Genomic DNA, 24,580 nt, shown 5'->3' on the forward strand with positions numbered 1-24,580 from the left:
CTGTTTCCATCTCTATCAAAAAACTCTTCCAGGAAGCAATTAATTGATAGTTTAAGAATCATTTCAATTTAGATTCACACTAAGAGCAACAGAACCAGTTACATGCCAACAGCTAGCAGTTGCATAATTTTGTTGATACATAATTCCTGATCCTTTATGGATTTTCTTTCATATTCTTCTGTGTCCATTTGCTGTTTCATGATCTTATTCTGGACTAGTTATGAAACCAAAATGCTTTTTTTTTGGAAAAGCTAATAGTAAGCCATAGTAAGTCTTCCCCTATGTTGTTAGTGCAAATAGGTGCTTGACCATTGGCTATTTCTTATTATACAATGACTGGCCATTAACATTCAAAAACAAGCACGCTGATTGGTCAGACCAACCAGTGTGCCTGCTGTAAAACGACAATATACCAATGGTAAAAGTCTGTCCGCTAAAGTATCTTTGAGCGGCCAGACTTTTTTTATCCACTGCTATGTGTAGACACGGGGTCTATATTATATATTCGAAGTTTCAAAACTTCGAATCTCATATGCTCGACAACATATGAGCGAAATATGAAACTTCAAAAATGTAATATAATAAAAAAAAAAAACTTACCTGAACACTTTGAGCAGGGGGCAAGCTCCCCTGCACCCCTGACACCCCCCTACTTAAATATACCAACTCCGAGATCGCACTTCAGTGTAGAAAATGGAAATTTTCCCATTCTGCTCAATATGGAGCCGTTGCTTTTAACTTTCGAACTTTTCAAAGTTCAATCATATGGTGTCAGCCACATGACATTCTCACTTTGAAAAGTTCAAATAATTAATAGGGACCCGTAGGCATGCATTAGTTTGAAGTAAAGAAGTTCTGAAACTGAAATGAGTGTCATTATTTAGTGACTTTATTCCTCATAAATTCCAAAAATCACTGAGTAACCAAGTCACTAAATAATGACATGGATTTCAGTTTCAGACTTTATTTTCTGTAAACAATGCAAATCTTTCACAAAACTTTAAGTTTATGAGAGCAACATTACATGTCCCCTCCTTTATTTATAGCTTTGTCCACATTTTTTAAAATAAGAGGTGTAGAGGCACTTATGAGAGCAGAGAAAAATACAAGAAAAATCAGATACATTCTACAAAACTAAAGAAAGATACCTGATTTTCCTAGTATTTTCCCATCTCTCTTTTACCTCTAAACTGTGCGGAGGTTACAGCATTTTTTCTTTTCTAAAAAAAAAAAGTCCCATGCACATGTGCAGTACATTAACAAAGAAGCGGAATCAGGAACAAAAACCGCCATGGCACAGTTAGACAAAGAGGAAACCAAGAACGAAAACACAAAGCAGGCACCTTGGAGTCGATAGTCCAAACCTCTGGTACAGTGTACTCTTAAATATGATGTTTAAGAAGGTTGTGTTCCTGTGGTAAATAGTTCACCAAGACTCAACAGCAAACATAATAACTAAAGAATGAGAGCTAAAACGTTAAATTCCTTAACGCAAGATTTTAATAGACAACAAAAAACTGGCATTTTCGCTGGAGCCACAGCTACAGCTTCTTCAGAGATTAGTTTTAAAAATACATCAAAGCCCTTTTAAAACACGTCTTTAAGAGTACACTGTACCAGAGGTTTGGACTATCGACTCCAAGGTGCCTGCTTTGTGTTTTCATTCTTGGTTTCCTGTTTGTACTTTTCGGAAGTATGGCGTGTAGCAGCCCTGCGAGTCCTGCTAGTCCAGTGATTTTTTCTTCAAGAAGTAACAACGAGAAAGAAGAATCATGTGAGTTGGCAACTTTAATTCGTATGTTAACATCAAGAATGGATGGTTTTACTAGTAAACTTGACGCGCTTGATAAACGCGTTAGTGCTGGATTTAAAGCACATATTACTGAAGCAGGTCCTCAGATCTTATTGCCTCAAGGGTCTCAGACTGGACTGCCTGTTAACATGACTGAAACGGGCTCGGAAACGAGCACGTTTTCTATACCACCAGGACAGCGTTTTAATAGCCAAGGCACACCATTGCTTGCAGAAGATACTGCACCTAATAGGTCTACTACACTGTCGAATGGTCTACCACCTACGACATCTAGGTTACCGATGCCCCCAGGGCTTATTGGGGTTCCTAATTGTGGTGTTTGGATCCACAATACCAACCATTTCTTATTTTGTGATGATCAGGAGCAACCGGCTAGGGGGCTACAAGACACCATGAATAACGACATTTCTATTACAGCTTCACTTAAAACTTTTGATGCTAAACTGCTGAAATTGAAAAAGCTTCAACTTGAAGTTGCTTATTTTCAGCAGTGCTTAAAAGAAAAGATTATCCCAAAAGGTCTACGTTCTACATTTTGCCCTACAAGTTTGTTTAATAGTACAGACTTTTGTACAGATTTGGTTTTATTTTTTGAAAATCAAGGGAGCCAACTATTGGACTTGATTATTAAACATTATAACATTCAAATTGTCCTTCTCATTGATGAAGTTAACAACTTGGATAGTAACCTGAAGCAAAATTTGAACTTTGACAGGTACAAATATGACTACTCTCGAATTTTTTCGAGTATTGATGGGTTGTTGGAGAAATTCAAAGCTAACAAAAATAAAAAGCTAATTAGGGACAGACTGAGTTATTCTAATAATTCAGCTTACCCTAGGTTATCTGTTACTATTAATACAACCCAAGGTAACACCCAGGGGGATGACTTAAACGAGACCAATTATCCTGGGGAACCAGGTGTAGAAGCCCAGGGTAATGTGGAAGTTGATTCAGGGACTGATGTACCTCAGCGGAGCACGAGACCTAAAATTCATAACACCAGAAGTAACCAATCTTATAATAATAACAACAAAAGGGAAAGCCTTTCATCGGATCATTTTTTAGGGAAAATGAACTCTCGTCCCTTTCCGAAGAGGAACTGGAACAACCGGAAATAAACCTAAGTGTTCCCCCTATTTCCAATTCTTTGGGTGACTTAAAGATTTTGACTAATGCTAAGGGCGACTTCACTATATATAATTTTTCTACTTTTCAAGTAGATTCAAGTTTGATTGAGCTTTTAGCATTTGGGTACTCATTTGTTCCTACTTCAAGATGTAATTTGGTCAAGACTTTAGTTGACTTGAAATGTTTTGTAAGAAAATTGAATTTGAAGTTGTTATTTAACGACAGTACACCTCTTTGTCATGATAGTCTAAAACTAGCTAGTACTTTTAATCCTCCTTTACATACTGGTTTGTTCCTTTTTGAAAAAATTTGTGAACTTGATTTTAGATTTTTGTCTAGTTCTACAGTATTACAGAACAATAATTTAAAATACAATGCCACTGAAGAGCAATTATCGGCTTTCGAACAACTGTGTAGAGCTCCAGTTAGAGTTCTTAAACCGGACAAGGGAGGTGGTCTAGTCATCTTCGACAACTATAAATATGTTGAGAAGATGGAGTCCATTTTGGACGGTCCTGCTTACTGTTCCTCATCTTTGAGTGAAATGAACACCTCATACTCCAGAATAGAGGTTATTTTAGGGACTTGCACATAAATGGAAACATTGACTTGGACACGTATAATTATATTGATATCATCATGCCAAAAACTCCAGTGATTTTTGGTATACCCAAGATGCATAAGGACCTACATAACCCACCCTTTCGAGCTCTCATTGATAGCCGCATTTCCCTTACATACCCTTGTGCTCAACTAGTTGATAATATTCTGAGTAAATATTTGAAGGAAGTCCCCCAAATTTGCAAAGATTCTTGGTCTTTTTTGGAGAAAATCCATAAAATAGAATTTAGAGCGTCATTAAATTTCCTTACCATCGACGTCATTGACCTTTACACATCAATACCCCATGTTGAAGCAATAGAATGGATTACCCTTATGCTAATTGAACTGAACGCCCCAAGGAAAGAAATTGATGTCATTTCTCAACTACTTGACATCATTTTAACATCTAATTTTTTTACCTTCAACGGTAAATATTACAAACAAAATCAGGGAGTGGCAATGGGGTCTCCCTGTGGGGCCAGCGCTGCAAACCTTTTCATGGCATGTTGGGAGAAACATTTTTTATTTAATGACACCGAAAGTATGAGTTCAATTAAGTTCTACACTAGGTATTTGGATGACATCTTCATATTGCTTGATGGAGTTAGTACATCCGCTAAGAATTTTGTAACATCAATTAATGGCACCACTACATTTTTAAAATTCACATTTAACTTTTCAGAGTCAGAAATTGACTACTTAGACATTAGGTTGACTAAGGATTTTTCTAGAGGGGAATTTTTCTCTAATATATACAGGAAGCCAACTTACTGTAATTCCCTACTACACTTCAAGAGTTGCCACCCCTTTAAGCAAAAGAAAGCTATTATTAAAGGGCAAATTATACGGGCATCTAGAATGTGTAGTAGAGAGGAACTGTTTTTGGGTGAATGTGAGACTTTGAAAAATATGTTTATCAACAGAGGGTACCCGATTTTATTATTTAATGAGATCTTTGAAGAAGTTAATAATAAAAGAATTCATGGTCAATACCCACCCCTTTTACCACAAAGACATGGTTTAAAAACTGATATTGTGGACGATATAAGTATAAGTACCAGTAGGGACAGTTTAAACACTGTGTTTACTAAAACTACTGACTTGGTTAGTTCAGCTAAGGGTAGCAGTTTTATTACCACCTTTAGTATAGACTCTAATAGTATAAAGTCTATCCTCTATAAAAACTGGTATTTTATTACCAATGATGAACAATTATTGGACAAATTAGGAATTAAACCTAAGATCATATACAGAAAGGGTAATAACTTGAAATCTATTTTGGAAAGATCAAAGGCATCTAGTTGGGTAACAAAAAATAAAGGTTGTTTCCAATGTGGCACCTGTAATTATTGCCATCTAGTACGGGTAGCTAACTCTTTCACAATTCATGAAAGGAAATTTAGCATTAACCATAAACTGAACTGTGAATCCAGATCTATTGTTTATTTGGCTACTTGTAACTGCTGCCCAGCCTTCTATATAGGTAAATCTGATAGAAGACTTCGCGACAGGGTATATGAACATTCATATGCCATGAGAAAAAAGAACAAAGTAAATGCATTAGCCAAACACATAGATAAATATGAGGGACATAGTTTCCAGTTTTTGGCTATTGATCAAGTTCTTAAATCTGAAAGAGCAGGACCAGTTCCACTTATTTTAGAAAACAGAGAACTAGAATGGCAACTACTATTGGATTCTTTTTCTTTTCCGGGTTTAAATGAACACTGCAATATCGCTTGTGTATTAAAAATGAAGAGTTACAGACGTTGACTTTTTATTAGGGCACTATTTAGGATTTGCTTTAGTGTTGGTGAACTTTATTATGTAATGTTATAGGGACTCTTTTGGGACTCGTTTACTATTTTGGCACATATTTTTATTGTTAGTTAGGACTCTTTATTAGAGTTAGAGAAGTTTATTATTAGAAATGTCAATATTCATAGTTAAAAATTAGTTTTTTGTTGATTTATTATTTTTAATACATTGTTATAGTGGTAATATCAGTTTTTCGTTAATATCATAGTTTGTTTTACAGTATATTAAAAGTAGTCCAAGTAGGTGCCTGTACTTGACAGATACACTGTAATATATAAAGAAGACAGGGCAATACTAAGTTAACAGGGGCTCGATGGTTTATTGACTTTAGTGGTTTTACTTTTTCATTATCACCAATTACAATAACTTATTTTTAAATAGTTAAGGATTTATCGATAGCAGCAAATAGTAAAAACGTTGGTTGTTAGCATGTTTAATATTATGTATTTTTATTATGTGGTAGCTTAGTCACCACAGTGTAATTGTATTTGAGACTTTGGTTTACATGTTTTGTATGCACCCAGTTAATTGTGGTACGCTATGACCAAAGTTTCATTATATATTTTTAATGAGGTTTTAAATGTTTTTTGGTTTTAGTAGAAAACTTCATCATTATACATTCTGAATTATATTTTAATACATTCAGTATTTGTTACGATATTATAGTCCACCGGGAATTTTTAGTGATGTATTATTTTTATGGTGTGTTTGCCTTTAAAACTTGTCCTGTAACAACTTGTCTCACGCATTGACGTGTTTTAAAAGGGCTTTGATGTATTTTTAAAACTAATCTCTGAAGAAGCTGTAGCTGTGGCTCCAGCGAAAACGCCAGTTTTTTGTTGTCTATTAAAATCTTGCGTTAAGGGATTTAACGTTTTAGCTCTCATTCTTTAGTTATTATGCTTGCTGTTGAGTCTTGGTGAACTATTTACCACAGGAACACAACCTTCTTAAACATCGTATTTAAGAGTACACTGTACCAGAGGTTTGGACTATCGACTCCAAGGTGCCTGCTTTGTGTTTTCGTTCACAGTTAGACAAAGACATTATTTAAGAAAATTAAGTAATTTGTTTGTTAAGTGATGTTGTGTCAGTTGGGAGTGTGGCCCAATGGTTAAGGTGTTTGCTTTACAAACCCAAAGTGCAAGGTTTGAGTCTCACAAAAGATAATTGGCTAGGCTTAAAATGGCTTGCAAGGGCACTTAGCTGAGTACTTATCTATGAATCATAGTATCACAGCAATAACTGCCTCCTTCATGACAAAAAGAGATGTTTTTCATTAGTGAGACAAAATTGCAAAATGTTCAACTGCATGCTGAATTCACCCATTGGACTTTTTTTTATTCCTGTTTTTATTCTCACTTGATAGTTGCAAATTCTTCTTTCTCTTAAAATAATTGCTATTTGTTTAATTTCTTTAAATAGTAATATTCTGAATTTATATTATGCACATGGGTTACCTCTGATAAAGCTCCGGGTTAGGAGGTAAAGATTGCTTCTCGGTACATGCACATATTACTTCAAAAAGAAAAAAAACATAAACAGTATCCCCACACCCCCATTAATTATATATACAAATTCTGAGATTGCACAGTCCCTGGGGAATAATATTTCACCAGATGATAGTCAATTTCACACATCTGTCGACTTTTGCACAGTCAACCAAATGCGGTAGATTAAACAGGTCTGTCAAACCAATGCAACCCATATACCCATATATATATATATATATATATATATATATATATATATATATATATATATATATATATATATATATATATGGGTCTACTTTAGAACACCGACACTCCAGTTCGCCGACACACAAACCACCGACAACACACAAAACCGACAACGCAAAACACCGAACACCATTACACCGACACACTAAACGTAAACAACACATTACACTACATCACATAGCCACTAACCCTAACCCTAAGGTCCGACACTACCGCACACTCACCCTACCTGCACCCTAACCCTAACTCACTTACCCACCCCTAACCCTAAGGTCCGACACTACCGCACACTTACCCTACCTGCACCCTAACACTAACTCACTTAACCCACCCCTAACCCTAAGGTCCGACACTATCGCACACTCACCCTACCTGCACGATAACCCTAACTCACTTAACCCACCCTAAACTAAACTCCGTCACTATCACACACTTACCTTACCCAAACCCTACCTCCCTACCTCTGACACTACCACACACTCACCTATCCCACACCCTAACCCAAAATCCCACAACAACGCACACTTACCTTACCGCTCCTAACTCCGTCACAATCGCACACTTACCGAGACGCGCTCACACGTTACCCTACTCGCTCTATCCGCTGTCGTCACATCACCTTTCCGGTAAACTTACCTGTCGGTCATTTCGTCTCCCTCTTCCGCATGTCGGTCAACTCAATTTAGGCACATCACCTTGTCGGTAAACTTACCTGTCGATCATTTCGTCTCCCTCTTCCGCGTGTCGGTCAACTGCGTTTTTGGTAAATTAAAGTAGACCCATATATATATACATATATATATATATATATATATATATATATATATATATATATATATATGGATCAACTATAGTAGATCGAACTTTTACTAGTTCGAACCACATATGGCCGAGTCCATATGTTCAAACTCGTAAAAGTTCGAACACTGAATTAAAACCACATAAAACCAAAAAACACAAAACTAAACATCTATAGCAGGGGGCTACACCCCCCCTGCACCCCCCTTACCCCCCATATTTAAATATACCAACTCCAAAATTGTACTACATTGCAGAAATGGGAAATCTTCCCTTTCCGCTTGGTACGGAGATCTCTATTCAGTCAGATCGGACTTTTACAAGTTCAAACATATGATCTCGGCCATATGTGGTTCGAACTTATAAACGTTCGAACTACTGAAGGGGACCCGTATATATATATATATATATATATATATATATATATATATATATATATATATATATATATATATATATATATATATATATATATATATATATATATATATATATATATATATATATATATATATATATATGTATATATATATATGTATATATATATATATATATATATATATATATATATATACAAACACACACATATAAATAAATATAGACAGATAGATAGATAGATAGATAGATAGATAGATAGATAGATAGATAGACAGGAGTAGTTTTATTAGTCAAAACTCCCAAACATTGACATTTGTTTAGTTGACACACATTGGTGACAAAACAGATGGTCAGCAGATATGCAAGAATTTGTCCCTTTCCTGTGGACTGTGTTAGTATATATAATTATCAGGTAGTGTGGGGGGGGGGCACAGGGGGCTTTCTCCCTCTTGTAAAAAAAAAATACTTTTCTTTTGCATGGTCCAAGATGTTGATTTTTTTTTTTTTTTACCTTTTGTGGTTGCTTTTAGTGTAGATCTACTGACATTTAAATTTATATCCATCTAACTAATATTGGGACATATTAGCACAAGGATTGCTAGTTCCTGCCAAGCGGATAGTAGCATCATTCCCAGCATTCATTCAGTATTGGTTTTGCTGACCTGTTTTTAATGTAATGCCACAGTGACTGGTTTAGTGTTTAGTGGCAGTAATAGCAGAACTGTAGGTAGTACCTGGTGGGGATATTTGGTGGTCTGTTAAGTGTTTGTGGTGATGTCTGAACTATTTAGTTAGTTGGAGATGTGTAACATTGTGGTGCATTAAAATAGAGATACATTTTATTGTAACATCTGCTAAAGATAAACTTCAGCAAACAGACAGTCTTGGAAAAAATGAAATACTTGTTATGGCTGGAGAAAAAAAAATCCTTTCCTCCCAAGGATTTACAACATTGTAGTGATAACATTTATGTGGCAGGTTTGTGGACTACAGGAAGGCATGACAAATGTAAAGCAAAGTCAGGTTGTTAATTCCTTTGTTTACTTTTCTTTGCCTGCCCTATATATGATGAATATAAAGCAATGTCATCAGAATCAAACAAGTCAGTTCAGGTGTAGTGCATGCATCATCTTAATAGCGTACCTTGATGAAGTATAAACATATTGGGAATAAGTTTACACTGCATTACTATTCAGCTTTTGTTTTTGGTACTGTATCTTAAAAGAACTAATGAATATTGGGATGAACACTTTGCAGTACTGGAGATATACTTTACCAGTAATGGTTAACCATCTGAAAAAATTAATAATTTAAATTTCTGAGTTGCTTAAGTAACTGTTTCCCCATATCTGTAATACAGATACAACAATTTCAGTGTAAAAGTGTATGTGTGCTTAAAGACTTTGGGTTTCCAGTATTTGTTGTTTTGTTATGTTTTGGAGAGGGGGTGACATTGGTGAGTCCAATTAAAGATAACCAGTGTTCAATTTTTGAATTTACTCCATTTGCTGTGAGGAATTTAAGAAGATGAGAATGAGAAATAAACAACAATTTACAGTTGAAAAAAAACAGGAAATTAGATGGAGACAAAAAAAAGAGTGTAACACTAGTTTATTGAAATGACAGTTAAAAAAGATGGACTACATTCTTCAAATGTTCAATGGTTTCATATTGCAAATGCCTTGCCTAAAGAAAAAACATTGAGGGTGACATGAGAAATGTCAGATTTGTAAGCAAGATAGCTGAGCTGCAGAAAGCTGGAAAATGGTGCTGGAAGTGTTATCATGTGAATAAATTTAAGCAAGCATATGCAAGGCAACATCAAATGGTTAATTGGTAAAACTGTAGCATGGAGAACTGCTTGCAAAGAGAAGATGTGTGTGTTTGTGAGTGGCCTACTAGAAAAGGGTGGAGATAAAGATCTGAAAGAATGGCATGAGGTGGAGGTAAATAAACTTCCCAGTTGTTCTGAATGGAAAAAGGTAACAAATGACAGGGCAAACAAGTGGAGTGTTCAGACACTCCAGGTAAGTGGTTGAAATAAATAATAGTATGGTTATAGCAGCAGTGAATGACTGCTTAACTTTGATAAAGAACTTAAAAGAATTGTGTTGTCAGAGCACAGAAGCAAATTAGTGTGGGCTAATCTTACATAAGTATAAGAGGTTAATTATGAAGTTATGTGTTGACCTTAACAACTAGTGGCTGCAGCCTCGGTTAACTTTTCTGATAAGTTGCCATGATAGGGAAGAGGCAGTGCTGGGAAATAAACTCTCAGACTGAAGCACTGTGGTTATTTGAAGAGCTTCAATGATGACAGCACCCTTATGACTACTGTGAGTGAGTACATGGTCATCAATATTAATAGAGAAAGAAGTGCAGATACTTCACTCACACCCATGAAGTACTTTTGTGAAAAAGGAAGGAGTAAGCATTATCTACAACACCAGGACTCGGGTGTGAGTTAGCAGATATCGCTCATGTTACTTTATCCTGTAACACACAACAAGCGTCAGTAAAAACAGTATCATTTAATTTAAATGACAGCACTCTATTAGAAAGAATTATTAAATCACTTCCCAGTAGTTTTATTAACATTTCACTTCTTATGTTGTAAGTAAAATAGATTAAATCTCTGTAAAGCACTTTAAAACATATTTAATTTCAAACAAATATTTTAGTGAGTGTGACGCCACTTTGTATAAGCGTCAAATGTCATTTAATTCCACTGGGCCAACTATTCCATTTCAACAAGCAATATCTTTGAATCTTTAGCATTCGACATAGTTGCAGTTTGACATTTCAGGGTCGACTATTACATTTTTGATATTTTAACAATTTGATAACGTAATATAGACCAACTCAAGTTACCTGGGTCTGTAATGATATGTTAAGTGAAACTGAGATCTGCTGTCCAAAGTCTATAAGATACTTAATAACAGGATGGAGCTTCTAGCCTTCTTGGTAGCTCAAGAACTTGTAATCTTTTTGGTCTGGAATCATTGGCATTTTTTCCATTTATTTGATACGTTTAGTGAGATACACCCCAAATGGGACATTGTAGTGGAGTGGCCTAACCAATGCTGAATGTATGGGAGTGATTACATCACTAGACCTTGATGATATTCCTTGGTAATTAACTGTGCTAAATAAAAAGCTTTCCTATCATAGTTCATGATGGTCAAAACAAAGCTATCAACCCAAGTACCTAGGTCCTTAACTGCATTTTTGTTTTGTAGGAGTGTTTTTTGTAAACAGTATAGTTGAACCAATTTTTATTGCACTAAGCGTTTACTAGGCTAAGTTCATTCTGGAGGGTTTGGGTTTCATAGGGTATCATAGCAACAGCCACCACTTTACAATCATTTGCCAACACTGTTAGCCAGAGTTATTGGCTCTCTGACTGGAGATCTGAGAAGTAAATACCAAAAAGGAGAAGTCCTATCTATGAGGGACACCACTGGTCACTTTTATTCTTTCTGATGTGACTTTTGCAACTAATGCTTTGTAAGTTCTCTTTTTCAGCCAGTTTACTATCCATTTTAACTCACATGGGTCTATTTTTAAAGCATTTAGGTTTTGCATTATGATAATATGGGGAATGGTGTTGAAGGCCTTGGCCAGGTCAAGATACATTGTATGCACTGTATGGCCACCATCTATGGCTTCTGTAACCCTTTCAGATGAATTTGCCAAATTAAATAGATCTACCATTCACAAAACCAGACTGTTGGGAGTCAAGTCTAAAGGTGATAGGTCTGTAATTACTAGGGTTGGTTGTAAGGTTACCCTTGAGGAGGGGCATTTCCACTACTATGTATTACTCATTAATGACAAAAAATGTAGGTAAGCATATGTTAAGCAGTTTGAGAAGTGTGTCTTCAACGGCATGTTTAACAATATTAAATTAAGCATCCAGGGCTGGCCCTTGGTCATGTGGTGCCCTAGGCTAAAGGGCTCCACAGCAACCCCACACATCACCTGGTGCCTCCATCCTGGTTTATCTAGATTACTGGACAAGTGCCCCTGCTAAAGCAGCACCCTAGGTGACCACCTAGTTGGCCTATGCCTAAGGCTGGCTATATAAGCATCAAGATATATTGTCAAGTACCGTGGAGGGAGTATTTTGGTCTTGGCTAGCACTTTCAGTAAATTATCTTTATGGATAATTGGGGAATAGGGGGTTCATTTTTGTGGGCTTTGAATAGAAGCATCAGGAGTGAAGCTGGCACAATATTTGTTTGTAAGAATATTGGCAATATCAGTTAGGTCATAAAAGGTGACCCCTATTACAAATAAGTTCTGAGCAATTTAGTGTGTTGTGCTTTATTTTATTTATTTATTTAAGATTTGTTTACCAGGAAAGTCCAACTTGAAACAAGCCAATTTTCAGTGGATGCCCGGGGAGAAGCACTCCAGATGCATGCCTTTGTAATGTGGTGGGAGGAAACTGGAGCACCCAGAGGAAATCCACATGAATGCAGGGAGGACATGCAGACTCCACATAGAAGGCACCCCAGCCAAAATTGGACTGGAGAACCTCTTGTTGTGAGGTGACAATGCAAACCACTGCACCATCCACAGCTGCACTACTGCTTTGTCCACTGCTTTCTAACATAGGTAAAGAAGGATTTATAATTATCTTTTGTGCCATATGCCAGCTTAGGTTCATGGCTCATTTAGTGGACCTGATAGATTCATTCAGTTTTTTTGTAATGCTTTTAATATTAATTTATTTTGATGAAATATTTATGTTTTGTCTACTATTATGCTAGTGCCTGGTTTTCCTGCTTCATGTCTCATTCACTCATTTGACCGATAAGTTGCTAAAGGTTGAGAGAAGTGCACAGCAGAATGACTGAGAGTAATCCACTGTAAGGGAGTTACAATGACGGAGCTTATAGGAGGCTGTTTTACTCTACCATCCAGGAAGTTCCAGCTTAATCTGGAGTGCTGTATTAACTTTGTGATCAAATAGCTGAACTTTATGGGTGCTTGCTCATGGGGGAGGTAGAAGGTATTACATAAAGGACTTTTGAAGGTGAATATGTAGTCATATGCATACTTTCATAACTGAAAACTTTACTAGTTTCTGTATATAAGGAATAAGAGAATGTATGTGTAGTGAATGAGAGGTAGGTGTTTTACAGGACATACAGTAAATATTTTCTTATATAAACACAAATTATAAGATTTCCTTGTTTTCTTATTTTAATTATATAAATCATGCTGCGTTTCTTGTGGTAAAGTGTTATCTGTTTTTTGATAAAACAGAAAGAATATGCTATCATGAAAAGGTAAATTCAGACTAGAACTGGTTTAGTTACATTGTCTCTTTCCATAAATTCTAAATAGTTATGTTTTATGATCATATTATAGGTGTGAACTAAGGAATGTCTGGGAGTCATACTTTCTGAGATGCATTTGAGAGATTGTATTGCATTTTCTTGTCTGTATTGTTCAGCTTTGAAGTAAGACATTGAAAGGAAAGGAAGGCAGACCAGTCATGGACTGCAAACGTTTGTATTTGTTCTGTAAATTATATATTTCACAAGCTACGGGTATGAGTATAAGGGTAAGCAGAGGGACTGGTTTTCTCTAACAGTAACATGACAATATATGTGCATTTTGATGCATTATTTATATTTGTTTAAGTCAATAGATGATTAATTCCAATACAATCTGACCCCAGTCCATCTCACTGTAGGCAGTTTGTTTCAAAAAATTATGGTCAACTCACTCAGTACATGACTACCTACAACCTTCTGTTTCATAAAGAACATATGTTTTGGTCTATCATAGCATGTACACAGCCCTAGTGACCCTAATAGATGAAATACTACTAGCTATGGACAGAAGGCATCTCATTGGCGCCATCTTCATTGACCTTACAAAAGTCTTCAGACTTGCTAACCACAACATCCTCTTCAATCCCCTTCTAAAAGAAGGCAGCATCCAGATTATCTACCTTCATTTCAAATCATCCTTACCAGTTACCTCTCAAATCTCAATTTCCCAAACACTCACCCTTCAAAAATGAAAGCCATGTGGATTCATACATACCTCTCTATTTCCATCTTTGTAAATAAACTTCTCCTTTACCTTCCTCACCTCCCTGTCCTTCTCTACATTGATATGGTACTATTTTATACAAACAACTAAGTACCCAATCTCTAGACAGACCTGAAAGTAGGTTTCCTAACCCTAATCCACTGGATCTCCAATAAAAGCCTCCTTTTGAACTCCAACAAACCAAAACTATGCTTTTGCACACCAATCAGAAACTTAAAAACAAATAAATCCTAGTGTTTCTTTAATCACAACAGGATTCCACAAAAAACATTATATCTTTTAAATACTTTGCCATTTGGCTTTACCACTCTGTGAGCTTTTCACTGCTCCTCAATTACAAAAGAAAATGTTTAACTGTCTTATTTTGGGTCAATAAAATCTCTCTCTTTATTACTAAAGCCTCCAAAACAGCCATATACAAAGGCATTGTACTTGCCCAACCTTTATACACCCTCCCCTTCATAGTCTCAGCATAAAAAAACAAATGCCACATACATTCAAACAATGACTAATATTGTTTTTAGATTACCCAGTTCCTTAAAAATGAGCACCACAGTAAAACACCAAAGAAAGCAAAATGGCTCCATGCAAAACAAAAGACTGACCTTCTCCTAGGATCTCGGCTATTAAAACCTCTAGTCAACCAGACCTTCTTTTCTCCCAGCAACTATACTAATTAGACAACCTTCCTCTTAAAACCTCTGAAACTACAAACACTTTTTTCCACACTGCAACCCCCCCCCCCAAAAAAAAATAAATAAATAAATAAGCTATTTTGTATGGATATTAGTTCCTAAAAACTGGAAAAATATTCCCCTAAAAATAAAGCAGTCTGCATATTACACAAAAGGCAGTCTCCAACTAATAGCCCACCTCATCTCATCAGTTAAATGCCACTGCCCCTCGTCTAACCATATCAACTAACCTGAGATACATCACTCTCTTTTTCCTACTAGTCACACTCTTACTGCCTATCCTATGGCACATTCTGCTGTACCAGTCTACACTCTTCACTCCCATAGTATTTTGCATAACATAACTTGTTCTTCTAACACAGTGTGTAGAGCCGTGCAAACCTGGTAAACTTTGTGCCATGCTAATTACAGCATAAGCAGCTGAATAGTATGCTAATTAACCAATCTAAGATGTAGGAGCTAATCAATAAGCTATAAAGCAACTGTGTACACTCAATGTAGGTTTTGGCCTTGAATTCCAAACTTATTGGAATACAGCCACAAAAACTACACTACAAGGAAGGAATGTTAGGGGCTGCTGCTACATATCTGCATGTACAACAGGTTCAACTCTATGCTGCTGCTGCTGCTGCTGCTAATAGACCTTGACCAAGAAGGAGAATGGTGTTTAGACCCAGTTTAACTTTTCATGGTCTGCATGAGGTGGAAACAGTAGAGAGCTGCAGGGTGGAGACAAACATGCTACAGGAACTCTGTAGTCTCTTGTCATCCTTAATTGAGAGCAAGGGAAAACTGAGAGCACCCAGTGCCTGTGGAAACCAAGGTATGTGTAGCACTTAGAATTTTAGCTACAAGAACCTTCCAGAGACTACCAGGGGACATGCTAAGGGTGTCACAGGCATCAACATCCAGGATCCTATATCAGTTCCTGAATGCTGTGATACAGCATGCCAGTGACTACATATATTTTCCCATAACCCCTAGGACAGAGCTACAATTATGCAGGATTTCTACTCCATAGCACACTTCCCTGAAGTCTTGGGTGCCATTGATTTCAGACACTTTGAGATCAAAGCACCACCCAGGAAACAGGGAAGAGTCTACATAATTAGAAAGGGTTTCCACTCCATTAACTGCCACAGTTCTCCTCATGACCCCACCTAGGTCCATGACCCTGTGGCCTACCACATATGGGTGTGGACACCTTAACCACTGATGGAGCAGTGGAAGTAGTGCCACTATGGGAGTGGGATTGGGCATGGCCACATTGGCTAACAGCTGATAATGCTGCTGAACTACAGTCACGTGAATGCTATTTCCCTCCCAGCAGATGTTCCTTTACAGACATTGCCCGTTCAATTGTGTCAGTCAACCGATCCAATGAACTGGTCACATGGCACAGGCAGTCATGCCTGTACCACATCTAGAACCCTCAGCATGTCCTTGGTGGCCCTAGGAGAACTTGCCTGAGCCTCCATGATGGCCCAGAATATACGTTGAGTGTCATATAATGACACACCAGGATCAGGTGGAGGGTGGACAACAGGCCTCCTTTGAGCATGCCTACAAACCGTCCTGCATGGCACATTTATTTATTTAACATTTGTTTACCGGGAAAGTCTGACTGGTTTAGGAACCCATTTTTAGAGGACACTTGGAGAGAAAAGCTCCAAATGAAACATGAAAGTTAAGACAATTTACATGAATAAGATAAAAACAGGTATGAAAGCACGTTAATAATAATTGAATACTAAATAAGTACAGAGAGGTAGATACAATAATAAATACAAAATAAGTACAAAGAGGTAAATACGATAACACAACATGTACTAAACTAAACTAAAGTGGTAGATTGCAAACTTTTTTTGTATATACATCAGGTAGGAGTAAGGTAAAGAGTGAGGATCAGAACATTAGATGCAAGTAGATGATTAGAAGGATGAGAAAGTTAATGGTGTAGAAATATGTAAAGTCTCTTAGCCCAATATGCTAGTGGCTAGTAGATGAAATTCCTGTTTTAGGGATAGAAAGGAAAGCCCCTAGAGAATGAATGGCGTTCACCTGTTAGGGAAAGAGCAGGGGCAGGTCTGATGACATAGAAGATGTTTTTAGGGTGTGTTTGAAGTTGTTATAGCTCTCAATGGTAGTAATGTGTGTTGGCAGAGAGTTCCAGAGCTTGGTGGTGGCATGAGAGTATAGGCACTGTCCAGCTTTTTTGTTTGGAATGTAGATGGTTATGTGATAATAAGCAACAAACATAGGAAGTAAATTACTACCGCACCAAATATTAAAGCAATTTATATGATAACAAACTAATACTGGTCACACAACTGTAGATGGCACAGCAATACAGACACTCGTTACACCCACCTCACACATACAGATAATTTATATCTCTAAAAGAATGATTATTAACAAGCAAATAAACATTTGCTTACCATGTGCATGTCTCCACACTTTGTAGTAAGGATGGTCGTGGAAGAAATGAAGCAAGGAAAGGATAGCAATTAGCCATCACACTGGGAATAACACAGGGGGATAATGAATGCACAATCACCTATATGTTCTGTAAGAAATAGCTGAAACTGAAACTTGTCTGACACATCCACTCACACCCATGTGTACTGAACAACTGTATCATATAACTCGAGTAACTTATCAATAGGTATAGGAAAATTAAATTTCCCAGGATGTATTAGTCAAATTATATATTTCAGTATACAAGCAAATATAAAACTTGTCATATGTAAGCTTACCTGGAAGCTGCTCCTGGGACACACTTGCCCTCCCTGCCACATCAGCACTGAGCTCAAGCACACAGTGCACAGCCTCCACTGGACTGTCTGGATGTCTGACAGTGGACAGCAACTCCTCATTTGGTGTCAGTGGTTGTTTGGCAGCAGGATCACCTCACAGCAGCCAGTTGTTCTTGGGAAACTGCCGCTGCTCTCCCTGGCTGATGAAATCATATCAGTGACCCGATGATGCACCTGATCACAAGTCCTGTTGCAACCGCCTACTGCATTGACTTCATTCACTAACTGGTTCCAAGTCTGCATTCTGGCAGCCATATCCCCATGTCCTTTCTCAAACAGAAAGGCTCCATGGTCCCTCAAAGCCTGAAGTGTCACTTCATTTTCAGAGTCACTGAAAAGGGGTTTACATGGATTTGTAGGCTTGGGTGCCATAATCCTATGTGACAGAAAACAGAAATAGATAAAACACATAAATATCACATAACTAATGTCTTGCTTATGTACACATTTGTCAACATTGAGCACTGGAAACTCAAGTATTCATTTTTAAAACTAAAGGTTATGTGATTTTCCCACTTCATCCTCACACACAAACCAAGGTATGTCCAAACCAAGGAAAACCATTTAAGTAATGTATTATGTTTTTCACTAAAATATTAGGATGCTTACATATTGTTGACAAAAAAGCACTTGAAACACACTTTTGTTCTTGCAGCACACAACAGTATGTGGCTCCCCCACTCCCAAAACAACAAGCAGATGAAGGTCTGTACATACCAATGAATAACACAAAAAAAATTGCATATTTGCTTTCCACACAATTATCAGAATGTGTACACATTTACAATATAAAAGTCAGTTTATAATTGCCAGTCACTTCTCACTGTGCCCACCACTCCCCTGGAGGTGGCTTTTGGACTAAATAAAAATAATACTATGCTATTGGAATAGTCTATACTATTGGAGAGAAATGTAATGTATGTGTCACTGAGGCAGGTGTTATGCTATTAGAATAGTCTATACTATTGGAGAGAAATGTAATGCATGTGTCACTGAGACAGGTGTTATGCTATTAGAATAGTCTATAGTATTGGAGAGAAATGTAATGTATGTGTCACTGAGACAGGTGTTATGCTATTGGAATAGTCTATACTATTGGAGAGAAATGTAATGCATGTGTCACTGAGACAGGTATTATGCTTCTGAGGTGTCCAATAGCATAGACTACTATCAAATTAAAAAAAATAAAAATAATACTTGTGATGAAACATTATAACCTATTTGCAAAATGTAAATACCTGCCAAAATTGCCTGTGACAACAGTGAGGTATAAGAAGTGCATACAGATAAAAGTTTCATTTTCCTTTGGATATATAAATAGATTAGTAACATTTTACAAAATGCAGAATGGACTTGAATAATACAAGCATACCTTAGGCAAATTAGAAGTCATCTCTACAAATAAATCACTTTCAAAGGAATACTGAATTTCTGTTTAGTCAAAATACACAAGTCTCCTCACCTTCAAGTTCCCTAGCTACACAGTTACCTTTTTATAGTGTAGGTTAAACCCTCTGAGTACAGTGAAGATGTATATAAGGACTGAACTCATTAGAATTGCTGAAAACCAAACTTTTGACTTTGTGTTGCAGATGTCAACATAGTGTAGGTTTTACACCAGTGTTAATTGCTAATGGCTTGCGACCGTGAATGATTAATGTGAGAGAGAAGGAAAACACATCAGCAGTTCAGACAACCTTCCTTGCATTGGGTGTGTCACTGAAGAGCAGTTTCCAAAGTGTGTAACTAACTTCAACAGGCTTTTTTTTTTCAATAATAAATCTTTATTATTTTACCAACTGTTCATACAATGAGAAAAAGAAAAAAAAAACAAGCAAGAAAAACAAATAATACACAAATTAAGCTATTAACACCCATACTACACACTATGTACACTATTTACATGAATGCTTCCAACAGTTAAACAAAATCAATGAAGAAAAGAAAGGAACATCTAATAACGAGAATCAAACGATCTAATATCATTAGCATGGATTGTTACTACCAACTTTCAAATTAAGTATGTATGTCCTGGGGTCGAACTGAATTCGGTACATTAAGCTAATATAATATTGAAAATTTGTTCCCATACTTTCGGATTATTAATATTTCTTTTATTATCCTTAATTAAAAGTTTGTGTGCTAGAATATGTTTCATCACTAAACTTTTAAAGTTTTCCCATGAAGTTTGAGATGGAGTCAACCAATTTGTAGCTATATAAAGTTTCATTAATAAGAAAATATTTATAAGTATAATCATTTGGGTTCTATCCAAATTATTAGGAGGGATATGCAGAATCATGAATTCCCAAGAAAGTGTGGAATGTTGATAACCCATTTTTTGTAGTTGAATTTTTAAGGAATTCCAAAGTTTGTATATACATTTACAGCTCCAGAACATGTGCAAGAGGTCCGCCGTTTGATCTTTACAGTATGGACATTTGGGTGAGTTTTTCGAGTTAAATTTATGCAAGCTAAAGCGTGTATAGTAGGCATTATTAAATATCATCAATTGTGTAAATATTAATTTTTGGAGAGAAACTGATTTTATTGTTAAATTAATTGCTTTTAATATTTTATTGTCTTCTATCAATGGTATTTTTTCTTTCCAATATTTTAACAAGAGTATTTGATTTTGATATTTCAACTCTTTTATCAGTTCACTTGTAGAAGTTATAAATTTGGTATCTTGTCTTAGAGTTAACCATAAATTTGAACAATTAGTTAAAGTTTCCTCCTCAATTCTGAAGTCTTTGAAGTAATTAATAGAAAGATCCTTTAATTGTCTCAATATTATTAAGTAAGATTTAGGAAGATTCATCCCCTGAGCATATCATGAATTGAATGATTAAGATATGGATACATCTCAAGTAAAGTTAAATTAACTTTAAGTGGATATTTTTTAAGATCTATTAATTGATTATTGATTTTCAAATTTGGGTTCTTATAAAAAGGTTGAAAAATCAACATATATTGCAAGAGATTTAAAGATTGGAAAAGACTTTGTATTAGAATTATATATACACTCCAATATGCTCCATTAAAGGTAATAGTTTACGGGTATCTTTGCTTAAAAAAGGTAAAGCGTTCAGGTTAATATTCAAACTTACAACGTGTTTATAATTCATAACTACCCATTTAGGTGCCCATTTATTACTAGATATCTCATGGTAAGCTATACTTAAAATTCTATTAGAATTTATTATTAAGTAATATAATTCAAAATTAGGTATATCTAGGCCTCCTTTCTTTTTTGGAGTCATCAGTTTATCATATTATATTCTAGTTTTCTTAGGTTCCCATATAAATTTAGCCGATTCCGTGTGAATTTGTTTGAAAAATTTCCTAGGGATCAAGACATGAGTGGCTCTAAAGATGTACAAAATTCTGGGTAGCACATTCATTTTAATAATTGAAACCTTTGCCATTATTGGTAATTTCAGATTATTCCATCTTCTTAAGTCAGACAATATATGATCCCAGAGAAACTTAACATTATTCACATAGAAATCTCTGTTATCTGTAGAAAAGACAACACCCAAATACTTTATTTTGTCCTCCGATTTAACTTGTCCTACCAATGGTAAAAGAGAAAAGGGTTTCGGTGTTTTTAAAGGAAATAAGTTGTTTTTTTTAAGGTTTATCTTGTAGTTGGATACCTCTGCAAAGTCCTCTACTGCTTTTAGGATTTTTTTAGTATCTGAAACTGGAGTCGTACAATAGATATTGAGTTCATCAGCAAAAGCAGCCATGGATATTTTAGTGCCATAAATTATTGGGGCATTATGCTATATATTTTTCTTAATATGTAAAAATAGTGGTTCTAAATATAGATTAAATAATATAGGAGATAAAGGACAGCCCTGACGAGTTCCGTTCTTAATTTGTATTCTTTTAGACTGATTTTTGTTGATATATAAAGTTGTATATGGGTTATTATATAATATTTGTAATGTTAAAATAAATTATTGAGGTATATTAAAGTATGGTAAAACATCGAACAAAAATTTCAAATTAACTCTATCAAATGCTTTCTGTGCATCGATAATAAGAGCATAGACATTAATATTTTTTTGACAGGCATAAGAAATTAATGTATGGTGTGATAAAGTATTGTCAGTAGTTTGTCTGGCATTCATAAATCTGGCCTGCTCATTAGATATTATTAAATCTATTACCTTCTTCAGTCTATTAGCTAAAATAGATGTCAAAATTTTCATGTCAATATTTAAAAGAGTGATAGGTCTGTAATTATCCGGGTTTTGAAAATCAGTATTTTCTTTGGGTATAAGAATTGTTCTGGATGCATTAAAGTGAGGATCATTAATTCTATTGTTAATTATATAATTAAATATATGTGGAAGTATTTTGCCAAAGGAATCACAAAAAGTTTTATAAAACTCAGCGGTCAAACCATCCGGTCCAGGTGCTTTATGAGCTTTCAGCTTTTTAATTGAGTCTATTATTTCCCCAGAGGAAATTGGCTTAATTAACTCTATTTGGGAGTTATCATCAATTTTCGGAAAAATAATTTTTTTAAAAAAATCATTATTAGTCCTATTCATGAGAGATTCCTGTCGATCATCAACAGGCTTTTAAATGAAATGGTACAGTACACATTTATCATTTTTGTTCAGTAATAGCCAAACTCTCTTGCCTGTGCTGAAAAATGTTTTTTGCTGTCATGTACTTTTAATCATACAGTTAACGGAAAATTATACATAGTACATGGGTCTATATGAGATCTTCAAATGCTTAGGTTGTCGAACGCTGAAACGTCAACACCTAAACGTTGAAATCTAATAAATGTGACAGGCCAATTATGCAAATTTTTTCCCAGGGAAAAAATTTGCGTGGCCAACAAAAAAAAAAAACAAACTCTTAAACCCTAATCAAGTGGGGAGCTTCGCCCCCACACCCCCAACATGGGGGGCTGTGTCAACACACCTCCCCTAACTAAATATACCAACTCCAAGATCGCTCTATATCAGGGAAAAGGGCAAATCCCTGATGAAGGCCAAGAAAATTTTTTCCCAGGGAAAAAATTTATGTAATTGGCCTGTCGCGTTTAATAGACTTCGACGTTTAGGTGTAGATGTTTTGGCATTCGATAACCTAAGCGTTCGAAGATCTAATATAAACCCCAATACACTATATACTGCATGTCTGAGATTACAGCAGAGATAGGGGAAAAATTAACACAATACAAACAGCAAAGAGAGAGAGATGCATTTCTGCAAATATATTCACAAATGGTTGTGCTATCAATCATTTTACTAAATATTTAAGTCACACATGTAAAACTGAATGAGACTATACAAGTGTATGTCATGTTAATACGATAGAGGAAATGTGAATTGCTTGTATGCATTTGATTTGATTGCTGCTGTAAAGTGGTGTCTGTGGCAGAGAGAGAACATGCTCCCACTGTGTTTTGTAATTTCATCAGTCTTATAGTTCAGATCCAGAGCTGTGTAATTCTTTAACATGTGTTTAACTTTTTTTTCTTTCTTATTAACATTTGTGCTGCATGTAAACATGGTGAAATACATAAATATTTAAAAATTAATGTCAGTTACCTTAGGAAGCACAGTCTCGCTTAACATTATTTAGCAGAGGTCAGCACCTAGGATAATAATGACAGTATAAATTACGCCTGTGAACCAACTGTGTGTGTAGCACACCTTGTAAAGATGTTGAGGCGCACGATACATAAGATAGGTAGATCGTGGTTTGAGTCCCACATTTTTTAAATGATCATAAATGTTCTTTATAATAATTATGTATATTAGCTTCTGCCTGTAATATTTGCACATTGGTTGTGCACAAACAGGGTTGACTTCTGTAGACAAAAAAAGAAACATTGTTACTTGCTAAAATGTAATATTACTACTTGCTTAGCCTTCTGTTGGGCAAATACATTAAGTGGTGTTGAGATGCAGTAAGCACTCTGAAAAGTACTGAGTGTAAAAAATGCACCTGCTGCCTAGCTTTTCCTGTGGCACCTGGTGTAAATTCATGGCCACAGCATGGGTGAGCCAGGATTCTAATCCAGCACACTCCAAAGTTTTAAAATGGTATTTCATTGTAATTTATATAAAAAATAACCATATAAAGATAGTTATACATAACAATAAGTATGTATATCAGGTTGATTAAGCATACACAAGATATCACATGGTAGGCACAATACGCATTTTCTGCCCTTTTCTTATTAATTGCAACTGTATTTTATCAGTTTCTTAAGTAATTTACTGTTTTTTTTTTGCTGAACTTTTCAAAAAAAACTGTACTGTCTACTGCTGCTTTAAGTTTGTGTGGTCTTCTTACACTTGAACTCCAAACCAGCCATTCTACATTAAGAAGTTTTTTTCTGTACTCTTGTGGCAGAAGTATGCTGATCTAACCTATCTAAGTTGAGGATTGCTGGTGAAAGGCTTATTGTGTGCTTTCCTGACTTGTAGTTAGCTTAAAACTTGTTCCACTTTGCTCATATTTAAGCCTTGCATTTGCACGGAACTGGTCTCCATGCAGTGTTGGTTGTCAGTGTCCTGTATAGACACAAAAGCCTTGAAGATTACTTTTTCCCTAAACGGCTGTCAGTGAAACCCTTCCAGTCTTTTCTGCTGCTCTAGGAGCAACTCAGTTGCATACTGAGCAGTGTTGCTTTATTGCCCAACCTTAGACTACACAAAACATAGTTCCCTCTTATAG

The sequence above is a fragment of the Protopterus annectens genome, chromosome 4.part0 (assembly GCF_019279795.1).
Source record: "Protopterus annectens isolate FY-2018-M chromosome 4.part0, PAN1.0, whole genome shotgun sequence".
NCBI lineage: Eukaryota > Metazoa > Chordata > Ceratodontiformes > Protopteridae > Protopterus > Protopterus annectens.